The sequence below is a fragment of the Balaenoptera acutorostrata genome, chromosome 3, assembly GCF_949987535.1.
Source record: "Balaenoptera acutorostrata chromosome 3, mBalAcu1.1, whole genome shotgun sequence".
Classification (NCBI taxonomy): Eukaryota; Metazoa; Chordata; class Mammalia; order Artiodactyla; family Balaenopteridae; genus Balaenoptera; species Balaenoptera acutorostrata.
In genome coordinates this window covers 162,170,532-162,186,902 of record NC_080066.1, presented here as the reverse complement: position 1 = coordinate 162,186,902, position 16,371 = coordinate 162,170,532, and positions in this window count along the sequence as shown.

The following is a 16,371-nucleotide window of genomic DNA, read 5'->3' as shown; positions in this document are numbered from 1 at the left end:
TCAAAACAAAACACAGGCTGTTCTGTTCATATTCCATGTGGTACATACTGCTGGGAGATGGTTTTAGGATTAGAAGGGTTATAAATTATTTTAAATTGAATGATATTTTTATTTAGCTAGTGCAGAAGAAAATCAAGAAGAAAAGTGATTATCTTTTCTTTTCTCATATGATTTTATCTGAGAATTGAAGACACTTTAGAGTTGAGTTCAACATCCCACTCTGCAGAAACGACCATTGTAATAGTCTTGATAGGTATTCATCCTCTCTGGCTTTAACTCTTAAAAGGAGTATCTCCTTAGCAGGCTTATGCTGTTTGAAGAAGTCTGAATGGACGCTTCTTCAACATATTGAGAGTAAATTCAATTTACCGTAATTTCGAAAAGGTGGGGATGGCTCTGCACAAAGAGCAGCGTGGAATATCTAATTCCTCCTTTTTCCATGTGGACCTCTGATATTTGGAGAATATTGTTGTGTCTCATCAAAACTTTTTCACAGTAAAGTTGTTGGAGTTATTTGAGCTCTACCTCCTCTGGTATGCTTTTTAGACATGTTTATATCCTATTCTTTCTATCCAGGTATTAAATTCTTCTTAAAATATATCATCTGTAATTGAACACAATATTTCAGATGCATTTTAACCATGTACAGACTATCATGCCAAGTTATCTTTTTATTTCAGGAAACAATTCTTTTTTTCAGATTAATTCAGCTCTTTTCACAGCCATACCAGCATGTCTCCTCTTTTTGTGCACATAACAAATAAAAGTTGTTAGTAAAGATTTAGTTGCCCTCATTCTATAGTGAGGGGCTGAGTCTTTCAAATTGATTTGTGGAACTTTTCATTTATTTCAATTACTTTGCATTTCTTTTGCTGGGGCTGATTATTCCGATAATTTGAGATCTGATGCATGTGTATGTATCAGTTCAGAAGACATGCTCCACTGCTGTCTGCTACCTGGATTCGAATCCTGGTTCAGACACTTATTAGCTGTGTATTTGTGAAAAAGGCAATCAGTGTCACTAAATTTACTCATCTGTAAAATAGGAATAATAGCAGTAACTGCTTATAAATTAGATGAAGTTTCTCAAAATATTAGCTCAGTGCCTGACCCATGAAAATTTTGAAAAAAATCTTATCTATTATCGTTGTCATTATTAAAGATACTAGCTGTCACAGCAAGTGTAATAAAGTATGGAAATTTGTAGCTGTTATATATACACATTTTTTTAACATCTTTATTGGAGTACAATTGCTTTACAATTGTGTGTTAGTTTCTGCTTTATAACAAAGTGAATCAGCTATACACATACATATATCCCCATATCTCCTCCCTCTTGCATCTCACTCCCACTCTCCCTATCCCACCCCTGTAGGTGGTCACAAAGCACAGAGCTGATCTCCCTGTGTTATGCGACTGCTTCCCACTAGCTATATATTTTGTATTCGTTAGTATATATAAGTATATGCCACTCTCTCACTTCATCCCAGCTTACCCTTCCACCCCCCTGTGTCCTCAAGTCCATTCTCTATGTCTGCGTCTTTATTCCTGTCTTGCCCCTAGGTTCTTCATAACCATTTTTTTTTTTTTTTTAGATTCCATATATGTGTTAGCATACAGTATTTGTTTTTCTCTTTCTGACTTACTTCACTCTGTATGACAGTCTCTAGGTCCATCCACCTCACTACAAATAACTCAATTTAGTTTCGTTTTATGGCTGAGTAATATTCCATTGTATATATGTACCTCATCTTCTTTATCCATTCACCTGTCGATGGACACTTAAGTTGCTTCCATACCCTGGCTATTGTAAATAGAGTTGCAATGAACATTGTGGTACGTGACTCTTTGAATTATGGTTTTCTCAGTGTATATGCCCAGTAGTGGGATTGCTGGGTCATATGGTAGTGCTAGTTTTAGTTTTTTAAGGAACCTCCATAGTGGCTGTATCAATTTACATTCTCACCAATAGTGCAAGAGGGTTCCCTTTTCTCCACACCCTCTCCAGCATTTATTGTTTGTAGATTTTTTGATGATGGTCATTCTGACTGGTGTGAGGTGATACCTCATTTTAGTTTTGACTTGCATTTCTCTAATGATTAGTGATGTTGAGCATCCTTTCATCTGTTTGTTGGCAATCTGTATATCTTCTATAGAGAAATGTCTATTTAGGTCTTCTGCACATTTTTAGATTGGGTTGTTTGTTGTTTTGATATTGAACTGCATGAGTTGCTTGCAAATTTTGGAGGTTAATCCTTTGTCAGTTGCTTCATTTGCAAGTATTTTCTCCCATTCTGAGGGTTGTCTTTTTGTCATGTTTCCTTTGTCATGACATGACAAGACATGTCATGTCTTTTGTCATGTTTCCTTTGCTGTGCAAAAGATTTTAAGTTTCATTAGGTCCCATTTGTTTATTTTTGTTTTTTCTTTCCATTTCTCTAGGAAGTGGGTCAAAAAGGGTCTTGCTGTGATTTATGTCATAGAGTGTTCTGCCTATGTTTTCCTCTAAGAGTTTTATAGGGTCTGGCCTTACATGTAGGTCTTTAATACATTTTGAGTTTATTTTTGTGTATGGTGTTAGGGAGTGTTCTAATTTCATTCTTTTACATGTAGCTGTCCAGTTTTCCCAGCACCACTTATTGAAGAGGCTGTCTTTTCTCCATTGTATATTCTTGCCTCCTTTATCAAAAATAAGGTGAACATATGTGTGTGGGTTTATCTCTGGGCTTTCTATCCTGTTCTATTGATCTATATTTTTGTTTTTGTGCCAGTACCATATTGTCTTGATTACCGTAGCTTTGTAGTAGAGTCTGAAGTCTGGGAGCCTGATTCCTCCAGCTCCATTTTTCATTCTCAAGATTGTTTCGGCTATTCGGGGTCTTTTGTGTTTCCATAAAAATTGTGAAATTTTTTGTTCTAGTTCTGTGAAAAATGCCACTGGTAGTCTGATAGGGATTGTGGTGAATCTGTGGAGTGCTTTGGGTAGTATAGTCATTTTCACAATGCTGATTCTTCCAATCCAAGAACATGGTATATCTATCCATTTGTTGGTATCATCTTTGATTTCTTTCATCAGTGTCTTATAGTTTTCTGCATACAGGTCTTTTGTCTCCTTAGGTAGGTTTATTCCTAGGTATTTTATTCTTTTTGTTGCAATGGTAAATGGGAGTGTTTCCTTAATTTCTCTTTCAGATTTTTCATCATTAGTGTATAGGAATGCAAGAGATTTCTGTGCATTAATTTTGTACCCTGATACTTTACCAGATTCATTGATTAGCTCTAGTAGTTTTCTGGTAGCTTCTTTAGGATTCTTCATGTACAGTATCATGTCATCTGCAAACAGTGACAGCTTTACTTCTTCTTTCTGATTTGGATTCCTTTTATTTCTTTTTCTTCTCTGATTGCTGTGGCTAAAACTTCCAAAACTATGTTGAATAATAGTGGTGAGAATGGACAAGCTTGTTTTGTTCCTGATCTTAGTGGAAATGGTTTCAGTTTTTCACCATTGAGAACGATGTAGCTGTGGGTTTGTCATATATGGCCTTTATTATGTTGAGGTAAGTTCCCTCTATGCCTAATCTCTGGAGGGTTTTTATCATAAATGGGTGTTGAATTTTGTCGAAAGCTTTTTCTGCATCGATTGAGATGATCATATGGTTTTTCAGCTTCAATTTGTTAATAGGTCTTATCACATTGATTGGTTTGCATCTATTGAAGAATCCTTGCATTCCTGGGATAAACCCCAATGGATCATGGTATATGATCCTTTTAATGTGCTGTTGGATTCTGTTTGCTAGTATTTTGTTGAGGATTTTTGCATCTATGTTCATCAGTGATATTTGCGTGCTGTTTTCTTTCTTTGTGACATCTTTGTCTGGTTTTGGTATCAGGGTGATGGTGGCCTCATAGAATGAGTTTGCGAGTGTTCCTTGCTCTGTTATATTTTGGAAGAGTTTGAGAAGGATAGGTGTTAGCTCTTGTCTAAATGTTTGATAGAATTTGCCTGTGAAGCCATCGGGTCCTGGGTTTTTGTTTGTTGGAAGATTTTTAATCACAGTCTCAGTTTCAGGGCTTGTGATTGGTCTGTTTATTTTTTCTATTTCTTCCTGGTTCAGTCTCGGGAAGGTTGTGCTTTTCTAAGTATTTGTCCATTTCTTCCAGGTTGTCCATTTTATTGGCATATAGTTGCTCGTAGTAATCTCTCATGATCCTTTGTATTTCTGCAGTGTCAGTTGTTACTTCTCCTTTTTCATTTCTTCTGTTGATATGAGTCTTCTCCCTTTCTTTCTTGATGAGTCTGGCTAATGGTTTATCAATTTTGTTTATCTTCTCAAAGAACCAACTTTTAGTTTTATTGATCTTCGCTATTGTCTCCTTCATTTCTTTTTCATTTATTTCTGATCTGATCTTTATGATTTCTTTCCTTCTGCTAGCTTTGGGGTTTTTTTGTTCTTCTTTCTCTAATTCCTTAGGTGTAAGGTTAGGTTGTTTATTTGAGATGTTTCTTGTTTTTTGAGGTAGGATTGTATTGCTATAAACTTCCCTCTTAGAACTGCTTTTGCTGCATCCCATACGTTTTGGGTCGTTGTATTTTCATTGTCATTTGTTTCTAGGTATTTTTTGATTTCCTCTTTGCTTTCTTCAGTGATCTCTTGGTTATTAACTAGTATATTGTTTAGCCTCCATGTGTTTGTATTTTTTACAGATTTTTTTCCTGTAATTGATATCTAGTCCCATAGCGTAGTGGTTGGAAAAGATACTTGGTACAATTTCAATTTTCTTAAATTTACCAAGACTTGATTTGTGACCCAAGATATGATCTATCCTAGAGAATGTTCCATGAGGACTTGAGAAGAAAGTGTATTCTGTTGTTTTGGGGTGGTATGCCCTATAAATATCAATTAAGTCCACCTTGTTTAATGTATCATTTAAAGCTTGTGTTTCCTTATTTATTTTTATGTTGGATGATCTGTCCATTGGTGAAAGTGGGGTGTTAAAGTCCCCTACTATAATTGTGTTACTGTCGATTTCCCCTTTTATGGCTGTTAGCATTTGCCTTATGTATTGTGGTGCTCCTATATTGGGTGCATAAATATTTACAATTGTTATATCATCTTCTTGGATTGATCCCTTGATCATTATGTAGTATCCTTCTTTGTTTCTTGTAATAGTCTTTGTTTTAAAGTCTATTTTGTCTGATATGAGAGTTTCTGCTGAAAGATCAGCTCTTAACCTTATGGGGATTCCCTTATGTGTTACTTGTTGTTTTTCTCTTGCTGCTTTTAATACTTGTTCTTTGTATTTAATTTTTGATAGTTTGATTAGTATGTGTCTTGTTGTGTTTCTCCTTGGATTCATCCTGTATGGAACTCTCTGTGCTTCCTGGACTTGATTAACTATTTCCTTTCCCTTATTAGGAAAGTTTTCAACTATAATCTTTTCAAATATTTTCTCAGTCCCTTTCTTTTTCTCTTCTTCTTCTGGGACCCCTATAATTTGAATGTTGGTGCGTTTAATATTGTCCCAGAGGTCTCTGAGACTGTCCTGAATTCTTTTCATTCTTTTTTCTTTACTCTGCTCTGTGGTAGTTATTTCCACTGTTTTATCTTCCAGGTCACTTTTCCATTCTTCTGCCTCAGTTATTCTGCTATTGATCCCTTCTAGAGAATTTTTAATTTCATTTATTGTGTTGTTCATCACTGTTTGTTTGCTCTTTAGTTCTTCTAGTTCCTTGTTAAACGTTTCTTGTATTTTCTCCTTTCTATTTCCAAGATATTGGATCATCTTTACTATCATTACTCTGAATTTTTTTTAGGTAGACTGCACATTTCCTCTTCATTTGTTTGGTCTGGTGTGTTTTTATCTTGCTCCTTCATCTTCTGTGTGTTTCTCTGTCTTCTCATTTTGCTTAATATACTGTGTTTGGGTTCTCCTTTTCACAGGCTGCAGGTTCGTAGTTCCCGTTGTTTTTGGTGTCTGCCCCCTGTGGCTAAAGTTGGTTCAGTGGGTTGTGTAAGCTTCCTGGTGGAAGGGATTGGTGCCTGTGTTCTGGTGGATGAGGCTGGATCTTGTCTTTCTGGTGGGCAGGACCACATCCGGTGGTGTGTTTTGGGGTTTCTGTGACCTTATTATGATTTTAGGCAGTTTCTTTCCTAATGAGTGGGCTTGTGTTCCTGTCTTGCTAGTTTTTTGGCATAGGGTGTTCAGCACTGTAGCTTGCTGGCTATTAAATGGAGCTGAGTCTTAGCATTGAGATGGAGATCTCTGGGAGAGCTTTTGCTGTTTGATAATACATGGAGCCGGGAGGCCTCTGGTGGGCCAATGTCCTGAAAGTGGCTCTCCCACCTCAGAGGCACAGGTCTGACACCCAACTGGAGCATCAAGACCCTGTCAGCCACATGGCTCAGAAGAAAATGGAGAAAAAATGAAAGAAAGAAAGAAAAAATAAAATAAGATAAATTATTAAAAATTAAAAATTAAAAAATTATTAAAAATTAAAAAATTAAAATGTAATTTTAAAAAAACACAGAAGAGAGCAATGAAAGCAAAAAACAAATCCACCAATGATAACAAGTGCTAAAATCTATACTAAAACAAAAAACAAAAAAGACAGACAGAACCCTAGGACAAATGGTAAAAGCAAAGCTATACAGACAAAAATCACACAAAGTCCACCACCTCAATTTTGGGATGATTCATTGTCTATTCAGGTTTTCCAGAGATGCAGGGTACATCAGGTTGATTGTGGAGATTTAATCCGCTCTTCCTGAGGCTGCTGGGAAAAATTTCTCTTTCTCTTCTATGTTCACACATCTCCTGGGGTTCAGGTTTGGATTTGGCCTTGCCTCTGCCTGTCGGTCACCTGAAGGTGTCTGTTCTTCGCTCATACAGGACAGGGTTAAAGTAGCAGCTGATTAGGGGGCTCAGGCTCACTCAGACCCGGGGGAGGGAGGGGTATGGAATGCAGCATGAGCCTGCGGTGGCGGCAGAGCCAGCGTGATGTTGTGACAGCCTGAAGAGTGCGTGCGTTCTCCCGGGGAAGTTGTCCCTGGATCATGGGACCCTGGCAGTGGCGGGCTGCTCAGGCTCCGGGAGGAGAGGTGTGGAGAGTGACCTGTGCTTGCACACAGGCCTCTTGGTGGCTTCAGCATCAGCCTTATAGTCTCACGTCCACCTCTGGTGTCTGCACTGACAGCCTTGGCTCGTACCCGTCTCTGGAGCTCGTTTAGATGGCGCTCTGGATCCCCTCTCCTTGCGCACCCTGTAACAATGGTCACTTGCCTCCTAGGCGGTTCCGGACTTTTTCCTGGACTCCCTCCCGGCTAGCTGTGGTGCGCTAACCCCTTCAGGCTGTGTTCACGCCGCCAACCCCAGTCCTCTCCCTGGGATCCGACCTCCGAAGCCCGAGCCTCAGCTCCCAGCCCCCGCCTGCCCCGATGGCTGAGCAGACAAGCCTCTCGGGCTGGTGAGTGCTGGTCGGCACCGAGCCTCTGTGTGGGAATCTCTCCGCTTTGCCCTCCGCACCCCTGTGGCTGCGCTCTCCTCTGTGGCTCCGAAGCTTCCCCCCTCCGCCACCCGCAGTCTCCACCCGCGAAGGGGCTCCTAGTGTGTGGAAACCTTTCCTCCTTCACGGCTCCCTCCCACTGGTGCAGGTCCTGTCCCTATTCTTTTGTCTCTGTTTTTACTTTTTTCTTTTGCCCTATCCAGGTACATGGGGAGTTTCTTGCCTTTGGGGAAGTCTGAGGTCTTCTGCCAGCGTTCAGTAGGTGTTCTGTAGGAGTTGTTCCACATGTAGATGTATTTCTGATGTATTTGTGGGGAGGAAGGTGATCTCCACGTCTTACTGCTCTGCCATCTTGAAGGTCTCTTATATATACATTTTTAAGCTGTAGTAAGAATTATGCACAGAGGAAGACTAGGGAAGACCAGGCACAAAAAATTAGACCCGGCCTCTAGTGTTGTAACTAATCTCTTTAGAGTTATTTCCCCATTTGAAAGCCCATCTGAATTGAACATTCAGTTGATGTTGACTGTTGAGGATCATAGTATTCTCTTTTGAACTGTTTACATAAAAGGTACTTTAAATTTTTATTTATGTTTTACTGGGAAGTAATGTGATGTTTCTTAAGTTTTAGCTTCAGAATTCAGATTTTCCAAAGTTAAAAAATATCAGAAATACATTTATTTGTTCCCAGCTTTGTTATACTTCTCTCCTTTTATTTTTTTTAGGTCACTCACACTTTTTAAAAAAATTATTCATCCAACACACATTTTTTGAATTCCTACTATGATAATGTAAGTTTCTTATTCTTGGTGAATTAGTGGTTCATGGGACAAACTAAACATGATTTTGCATTTGATTCTTCAATTTATGTAAGAGGTATAATAAAAGCATGAACAAGAAGATAATGACTTATCTTGGTGAGATTTTTCAGTTCCTTGATATCTCATTGTCATGAATTGTGGTATTTGAATTCATTAGAAATACTGAGGTGTATCTCACAAATCTCTTCACCTATTATCAATTTAGCTTTTATATAGCACCAGATTTTCTCTTAGGCTCTCTATGAAGCTCATTTTTATTAAAAAGAAGTTAGAAGCAGAATAGTTTTCAATAATTTTAAGCTTTCCCTGTCATCTCTTAACTGTAGCCCAAAGACTAGACCCATGAATGTCTCCTTTGAATTATAACATAGTCTATAAAGATCTACTTAATTCTTGGCATGGTTAAAATCCTTTCAAGTTTTTGTTTGTAATTTTATTAAGAACGATATTATACTTAAAAGTGTGTATATAATTTTATACATGCTATTTTAAATAAGGATAAAGTAAACATCCCATATGTATACCACATAACTTAAGATATAGAACATTCCAGAGGCTTTCAAGCTCTCAGTTTGTCCCTTTTTGATTACATCATGCTTTCCACTCAAACATAAATATCCTGGCTTACGTATTCATGACTTACTTGCTTTCCTTTATAATTTCACTCCGTATGTGAGAATCCCTAAACAATAGGTGTATATGTACCTACATATTAGGTATGCTGTGAAATTTTGTGTAATTCTGATTCACTGTAGTTAATATTCTGTGAACTGAGTTTTGTTCAATATTTATTTTTGAGTATTAATTTATGTTGAATTTTTAATATTGAACATTCACTTTAGATTTGGAAATTTCATTCTATTGATGAAGTGAGTTACAGTGCATTGAATTGTATAAATACACCACAGATGTTTTACACATAATGATATCATGAACAGTTTTTATGTATCTCCTGGAGCAAAGATGTAAGAGTATCTTTAGAAATATATGCCTACGGGATGAATTACTGTGGCTTAGCATTTGCATCCTTACATTACTAGATAATTCCATATTTTTCTCCCTAGTTACTGAATCAATATATATTCCCACAAGCAGTATATGATACTTCGCCTGGCTTCACAGCCTCCCCAACACGTAGTGTTACTAGATTCTATAACATTAGCATGTTTTATTAAATAAGAATTGAATCTATTTGTGATTTTATATTAATGGATGCCCCCAAACGTGGGGTTTTAGAGGCATTGAAGGAAGTCAATAATTATTAGCAAGTAAAGAATTACCTCCTCTTAATATGTGGGATGGGGAGAGACATTCTGGGACCAGAGTAGGGGCATGAAACTTAGCAAAAAGAAATATTGAAAATAACTAGAAAGCAAGAGAGAGCATGGGACATCTCAGGAACTGAAAAAAAATCAGAAAGCTGAGGAGTAAGGAAGGGGGAGGCAGTGTTGTCAATGGGGGATCTGCTTATAATCCTCAAATTCTAGAGAGATTATTCAGGCCACAGTACTGGGGGAAGTGGACTAGACTGGAGGTGGAGAAATAGCTGTGATGAAAGGTTAAAGTGGCCAATAATAAGGTAGAATTGTGGGAGCCAGGAGAAATCGACTATTTTGAAGATAAATTGGTAAGAGAGAAGGAGAAATTAAGGATGACAGTCAGATTTTTAGGATAAAGTAGAGGGTGAAGGGGATATGCAACTAAGAGGGGCATATGTAATTCCAAGTATGTTGGAATTTGCCAGGGGGACATGCAAATGCATATCTGCACAGGAGAGGTGGGTCTATTGTTAAGAAAAGAGATACAGAGATTTAAAAGCTGTGGTCTACAAACTATCCAGAATCACTTGTCTTGAAAATGTTTAAATATTATTGAGTAGTTTCCAGTAGGGGAAAATCTTAATTCAAAACAATGGACTTTCAGAAAGTCAAGGTATCAAAGATAAAAACAATAATAATATATTTTTTAAACATACCCACACACACTGTTTGAAAATTTACTAGCTTTCTTACATTAAAGACGAGTTCTTATCTTCACTGTTATATTGGGCTAGTCCAAAACTAAATCTGTGAAGCAAAATTTGAAGAAGTGACCGTCTGAGCCTAAGCCCCAGTGACATTAACTTGTCAAGTTAGGATGAATCAAGAACGAACTGCATTTATGTAACAACTTATTCTTGTTGCTAATGGTTTCCATTAGTTGGTATGTGTCAAGGACTCCATAGGGACTAACTTTCAAGGGTATAATGAAGCTTATAGGTCAGGGTTTCTCCATAGCTTCGCTATCAATGTTTTGGACCAGTTCATTATCTCTTGGAGGTGCTGTTATGTGCAATGCAGGGTGTGTAGTGGCATCCTTGGTCTCTACACGCCAGTAGAACACCCCTCCTAGTCATGACCATCAAAACTGTCTCCAGACATTGTCTTTGCTGAAGTGGATTAAAACCTCCCACTGTTGATTTTAGAGCCACAGCTGTAGATATTTAAGAAGCAAAAAGTTAAGGTAATGTTTCAAGCAATACCAGTTACCTATGCCAATCAAGAGCGTTCTTTTTACACTTTACTCTGTTTTACAAATTCTTATTCCCTTAGCCAAAAAAAAAAAAAAGAGATAACAAGGAGTTTTGTTAGAGTTTTAGCTGTAAGCTGTGCTCTCAGCAACTGGTAGCTGTCACCATTAAGAAGATATGCCTGCCAAGGCAGCGGCTCACAGTATTACCTACCCTGTAGGAAATACGTTAAGATGACAATAAGTTGCTCTCATCCATGTGGTCAAATCACATGAAGCATGAAGCCACCTCAGTAAGCACAGCTGGCAGCCAGACACCTTACTCTTGAGCTTTAACAGTGATGTTCCTGGCTGGAAGGTTGGAGACGAGATTGATTCTCAACTGCTGCTTTTGACAGTAGGTATTGTAGTCATTGACAATATGTTTCTGTTAAACTAGAGATATTATTTCTGTGTTTGTTTTTCATTTACTCTGTGCAATTCTCTCTAGCATCTTGTGAATTCCTATTCCCCAGAGATGTAGAAAGCCTTGTGATGCAACCTACACTGCTGATCAAATGTTATGCCATTCTCTTCTTTATCACCTATATTATCTGTACGTGCATACGTGATTGTGTTAGGGGGTTGACTATGTGTGCTTTCCACATCAGGTTTAACACAGTGTGATTTGAAATTTACAGAAAACTAAGTAAGCGTTGGAAATTAAATTTGCCCAGACACAGTCAGACATGAGATGGGCTGTCCAAATGCTAATTTCTCCTTTTACTCCTTTTAAACAGGGATGTGTACTTATTTAAACCTGAGAAACATAGAATCCAGTATCAGAATAACCAGGTTTTGTTTGAATGATTATGTGCAATGGGATTGTGACAGATGCTGAATAAATAATAGATGAATAACAGGAATATGGTTTTCCAAACAACTGTGCATGAAGAGCTGTAATAGATGGTTTTCAACTTTTCTTTTTTGAATAATACTCTTCAATATCTTACAATTTCTTTCCCATAGATTTGAAAATCCAACCTATCATTAAAGATATTGCTTCTCCTTTACTTTTTTCTAACTTTAAACATACCCACACACACTGTTTGAAAATTTACTAGCTTTCCAACTTCTACTAGAAAAGCTACATGAGCAAATGAATATAAAGTGCACAGCAACTGTTCCCATAGGGTAGAAGCGTTCGATACACTGCTCTTATTTTTGTTGACATTGTATAAATAAGAGTTACAATATTTCCTAAGTTTTGATTTGATATTTCTCAACTTTTAAAAGTTTAATTATTAAATATTTGATACATATAGAATGTATATAGCATATATGTAAGTGATGAAGCATAATAATGTAATGAAAAACTAGGACCCCACCATCTCTTATAACAAATCGAACGTTAGCAATGTCATTGCATCTAAATATGTGTTTATTTTCCATCCCTCTCCCTTTCCTTCTCCAACAGGTAACCATTTCCCTAAATACAGTGTTTATGTAATTTGATTCTCAAATTAGATTTGGTCTCTGACTCCATCTTCCATTGGTGACCCTGACACACTCTCCAGATCTGATGTTTTGGAATGGATGAAATAACCTTTAACCACTGACTTTCATAGGAAAATGCTTATGCTGAAGCCCATGGCACTTTCTGTTTCTGAACCCTTAAACTTTGTTATAATTCGGGAAAGTCAATGGCATCAACACCTTTGACTGGTCATTCAGTCAGACCCACCCTAGTCACCCTAAGGAAGGTGACTTCATTGAAGTCATTTATTTTTTAATTAAAGATCAAATATACATGTCTTTCATGGCCATGTTTTCCTTCAGGCAAGACCAGTGCAGTATGATTAAACAACCTGGAGTGCCAGCCCACAGATAGATTAACCTACAATCTATCTGACGACAATGAGCTTGCTATTCAAAAGCACCTTCAAGAAAAGTTAACATAGTCCCACTGCACATCCAATCACATCCAGCAATGGAAAGCTCTACCATATAGAAATTCCAGAGCAGCACTTACACAAGATGCTTCTACAGAGCACAGTGTGAAATCTAATAATCAAAAGGGTACATGTATGAAGTTAAAAATTAAATAGAGTGCATTATCTTCATTTCAATAAAAATAAACACACTCTAAGTGCTTTACCTCCACTTATTTCTAAAAGTTGTAGCTAAGAGTTTCTGGAATCAGAATTTTTGATTTAATTAAATTGATTCAATTAATTAGTTATTTAATTAATTCAAAGTAATTAAATTAATTAATATTTAATTAATGTGTTACCTATAATTCCTCTCTAAATTGATATGACCTAATAGTGGATATAACCCAACACTGATGTTAATCCATTATCTAACAATGGCTTTGCTTTGGCTTATTATTTATGGAAAAATGTAGAAACTTTAAGATGCTATTTCCACCAAAGTAGATTTAGCCAGAGTTTGCAAATATACTTACTCACAGATCTGAATTAAATAAATGATGTCATACAAATGGTTTGTTTCTAAAATGAAACTTCGATATCTTATTAATAGCAGTTGAGAACAAAGTGTCACATTGGTCTGCAAGGAAGTGCTTGCTTATGTACTGTGATTTATTACAGTACTTTACAACCTTGTCTTGCTTTCCATCACTGAAATACGTTTTAAAAATGTTGATGTTTGGACCCACCATCTTAATATTCTGCTTTCATTTGGGGCCCAGGCTTCAGTATTTAAAAGTTTCCCTGATGATTCAAAAGTGCAACCAGGGTTACGAAAACTGCTCTGTTATGACACCTATTTAAGTATGTATGCAGGTTCATCTAGGAAACGGTTTAAGATTACACTGCCTATGGACAGTCTAGCCCATCAAAACAGTATTACCTTGTGGTTCAGGATATAGACTTTGAAGTCAGACAGTATGCTTTTAGAATTCCAAGTGTGTTGGATTTGCAATTTTGGAAAATGTACCTAGACTATCAAGCTACTCAAGGGTACCTCAGTTTTCTCATACATGATAGTGACCTCACAGAATTACTGTAAAGATTAAATGGAATAATATACATACAACATATAAACTATTTGGTAGAATACTAGACATGCAATAAACTTTCAATGAATAATATTTTTATTAGATCACCAAGAAGAGGAAAAATTCACTTAGATAAATGTTTGAAAAAATGATATGGCTTCTAACATATATGTGTATACTAATATATGTAAGCATAAATACTATATATAAAATGTACATATACATAGATATATATACATATATTATATATCCATATGTTTATAATATACAAATCTATATCCAAATGGGAGAAAGAAACACCATATAACTTACACAAAAAGTAGTCTAGGAAAAATACTTTAAAATTAAATGGACATGTATTAAACATTTATCATTCCAAGTATTGAGATTTCTATAATGATAAATAATGCAAAGTATAAAGAATAAACTAGGTTATTTAATTTGAAATAATATATCAATAAATGAAGCAAAAAGTTATTTCTACCTGAAATATTCTCTTTTCAATGAACTGAACCTTCTGCAGAGGTGGTTTCCTTATTCTCTATGTACTATATAATTCCAGGGCTATTTGGGTACTAAAAGAGTAGAAAAAATAAAGCAAAAGCACAGAGAGTGGAGAAAAAGTATCCCATGGAAAGATACAAATATATTTACTAAATTTCTTAAGATGGATTTTTTCCACAGGGGCAATGCCTAAAATTTAGAAGACAAACTAGTTACTAGGATACTCAATCCAAACTAGAGACAGTATTACACAATAAGATAATCAAGACTAAATGTTCACACTAGGAGAGAGAATGAGTAAATCAGACTGTGACGTGGAAGCAAGAGAGTGTTCTGGTTAAGAACGTGACTCTCCCAGTTCCTCATAGTGTAGCCTTAGGCATATTACCTAACCTATCTTCCTCATTTTGTACAACTATAAAATGGGCAATTGCTTAGTATTTTGTGACACTCAAATGAGGTGATATAAAATTATATGCTTAGTAAATTGTATATACAATCTTATTAATAAATGCTAAATAGTTGATAATATTATTACTATTACATCTGTAGCATAGAGTATTATGAGTATTCCATTGTTTTTACAAGATAAATATTATATTATTGAGAGATATAAACAAAAATATCACATATAAGATTTATGATTTGAGCTATCTGAAGATCATGCATAAAGGAATGTTGCAAAAGTTAGAAAAAAGTGTGTTAACATGGGCAATGTTTAGAAGTGAAAAGGTAAAAGATTTTCATTTTCATCTTATATTTATCTTCTAATTTTCTATAATAGGTTTACACTGATTTTATATCTAAGATTATATATATACATATTTCACCTCATCCTCTACTGAAAGAGTTGGTATAACAATGATAGTATTTCTTCCTTAAATGTTTGCTAGAATTCACAAGTAAAGCCAAGTGAAATTTCTTCACGGGATGGTTTCTAATTACAGATTCAAGTTTTTGAACAGCTATACTACTATTCAGATTGCTGATTTCCTTTTGTGTCAGTTTTATAACATGTATTTTTCAAGAAATCTGTTCATTTTGTCTAAGGTTCCTATGATGTTATTCACAGCATATTCTTATCTCATTAATGTCTATAAGATATGTAGTGATGTCTACTAAACTTTTTCCCTTTTCTTCAGTGTTAGGAGTTTATCAATTTTATTGACTTTTCAAAAGACCCACTTTGGGTTTTGTTGATTGTTCTGTTTTATCTCTGGTTTCAGTTTCATTGATTTATGGTTTTATCTTTACTATTTGCTTCTTTACACTTATGTATTATTAATTTGTTCTTTTTCTAGTTTCTTGAGGTAGAAGCTTATATCATTGATATTTTTCCTTAATTAAAAAAATTTATCATGAAAAATGTCAAATTTGCACTAAAGTAAAAAGAATACCATAATGAACCCTCATTAATTATCACCCATCTTCAATAATCATTAATATATTACCAAAGTGGGTTCCATCTATACTGCCCAACCATCATCCTCACTAGTAAATTTTTTACACTTCTGTTGAGGTACAACTTACATACCAATCACCTATTGTCAGTGCACTAAAAGTGATTTTTAGTAAATTTATAGAGTTGTGAAACCATCACCACCATCCAGTTTTAGAACATTTCCATCACCCCAACCTACAATTCATTTGGTAGTCAGTTCCCACTCCCACACATAGCCCCAGGAAACCACTGATCTTCTGTCTCTATAGATTTATGTCTTCTAAAAATTACACTTAAATTGACTCATACAATATGTAGTATTTTGAACATAAGTATCTAACATCCTTCACTTAGCTTAATGTTATTAAGATGCATCTATGTTGTAGCAAGTTCCATTTTATTGCTAAATAATATTTTGTTATGTGTATAAACCACATTTTGTTCATCCATTCACCAAATGATAGATATTTAAATTGTTTAAGGTTCTCAGCTATCACATGTAATGCTGCTATAAATATTCATGTATAAGCCTTTGTGCAGACATATGTTTTGATTTTTCTCTTGTTGATATCTAGGAGAGTACTTACTGGAT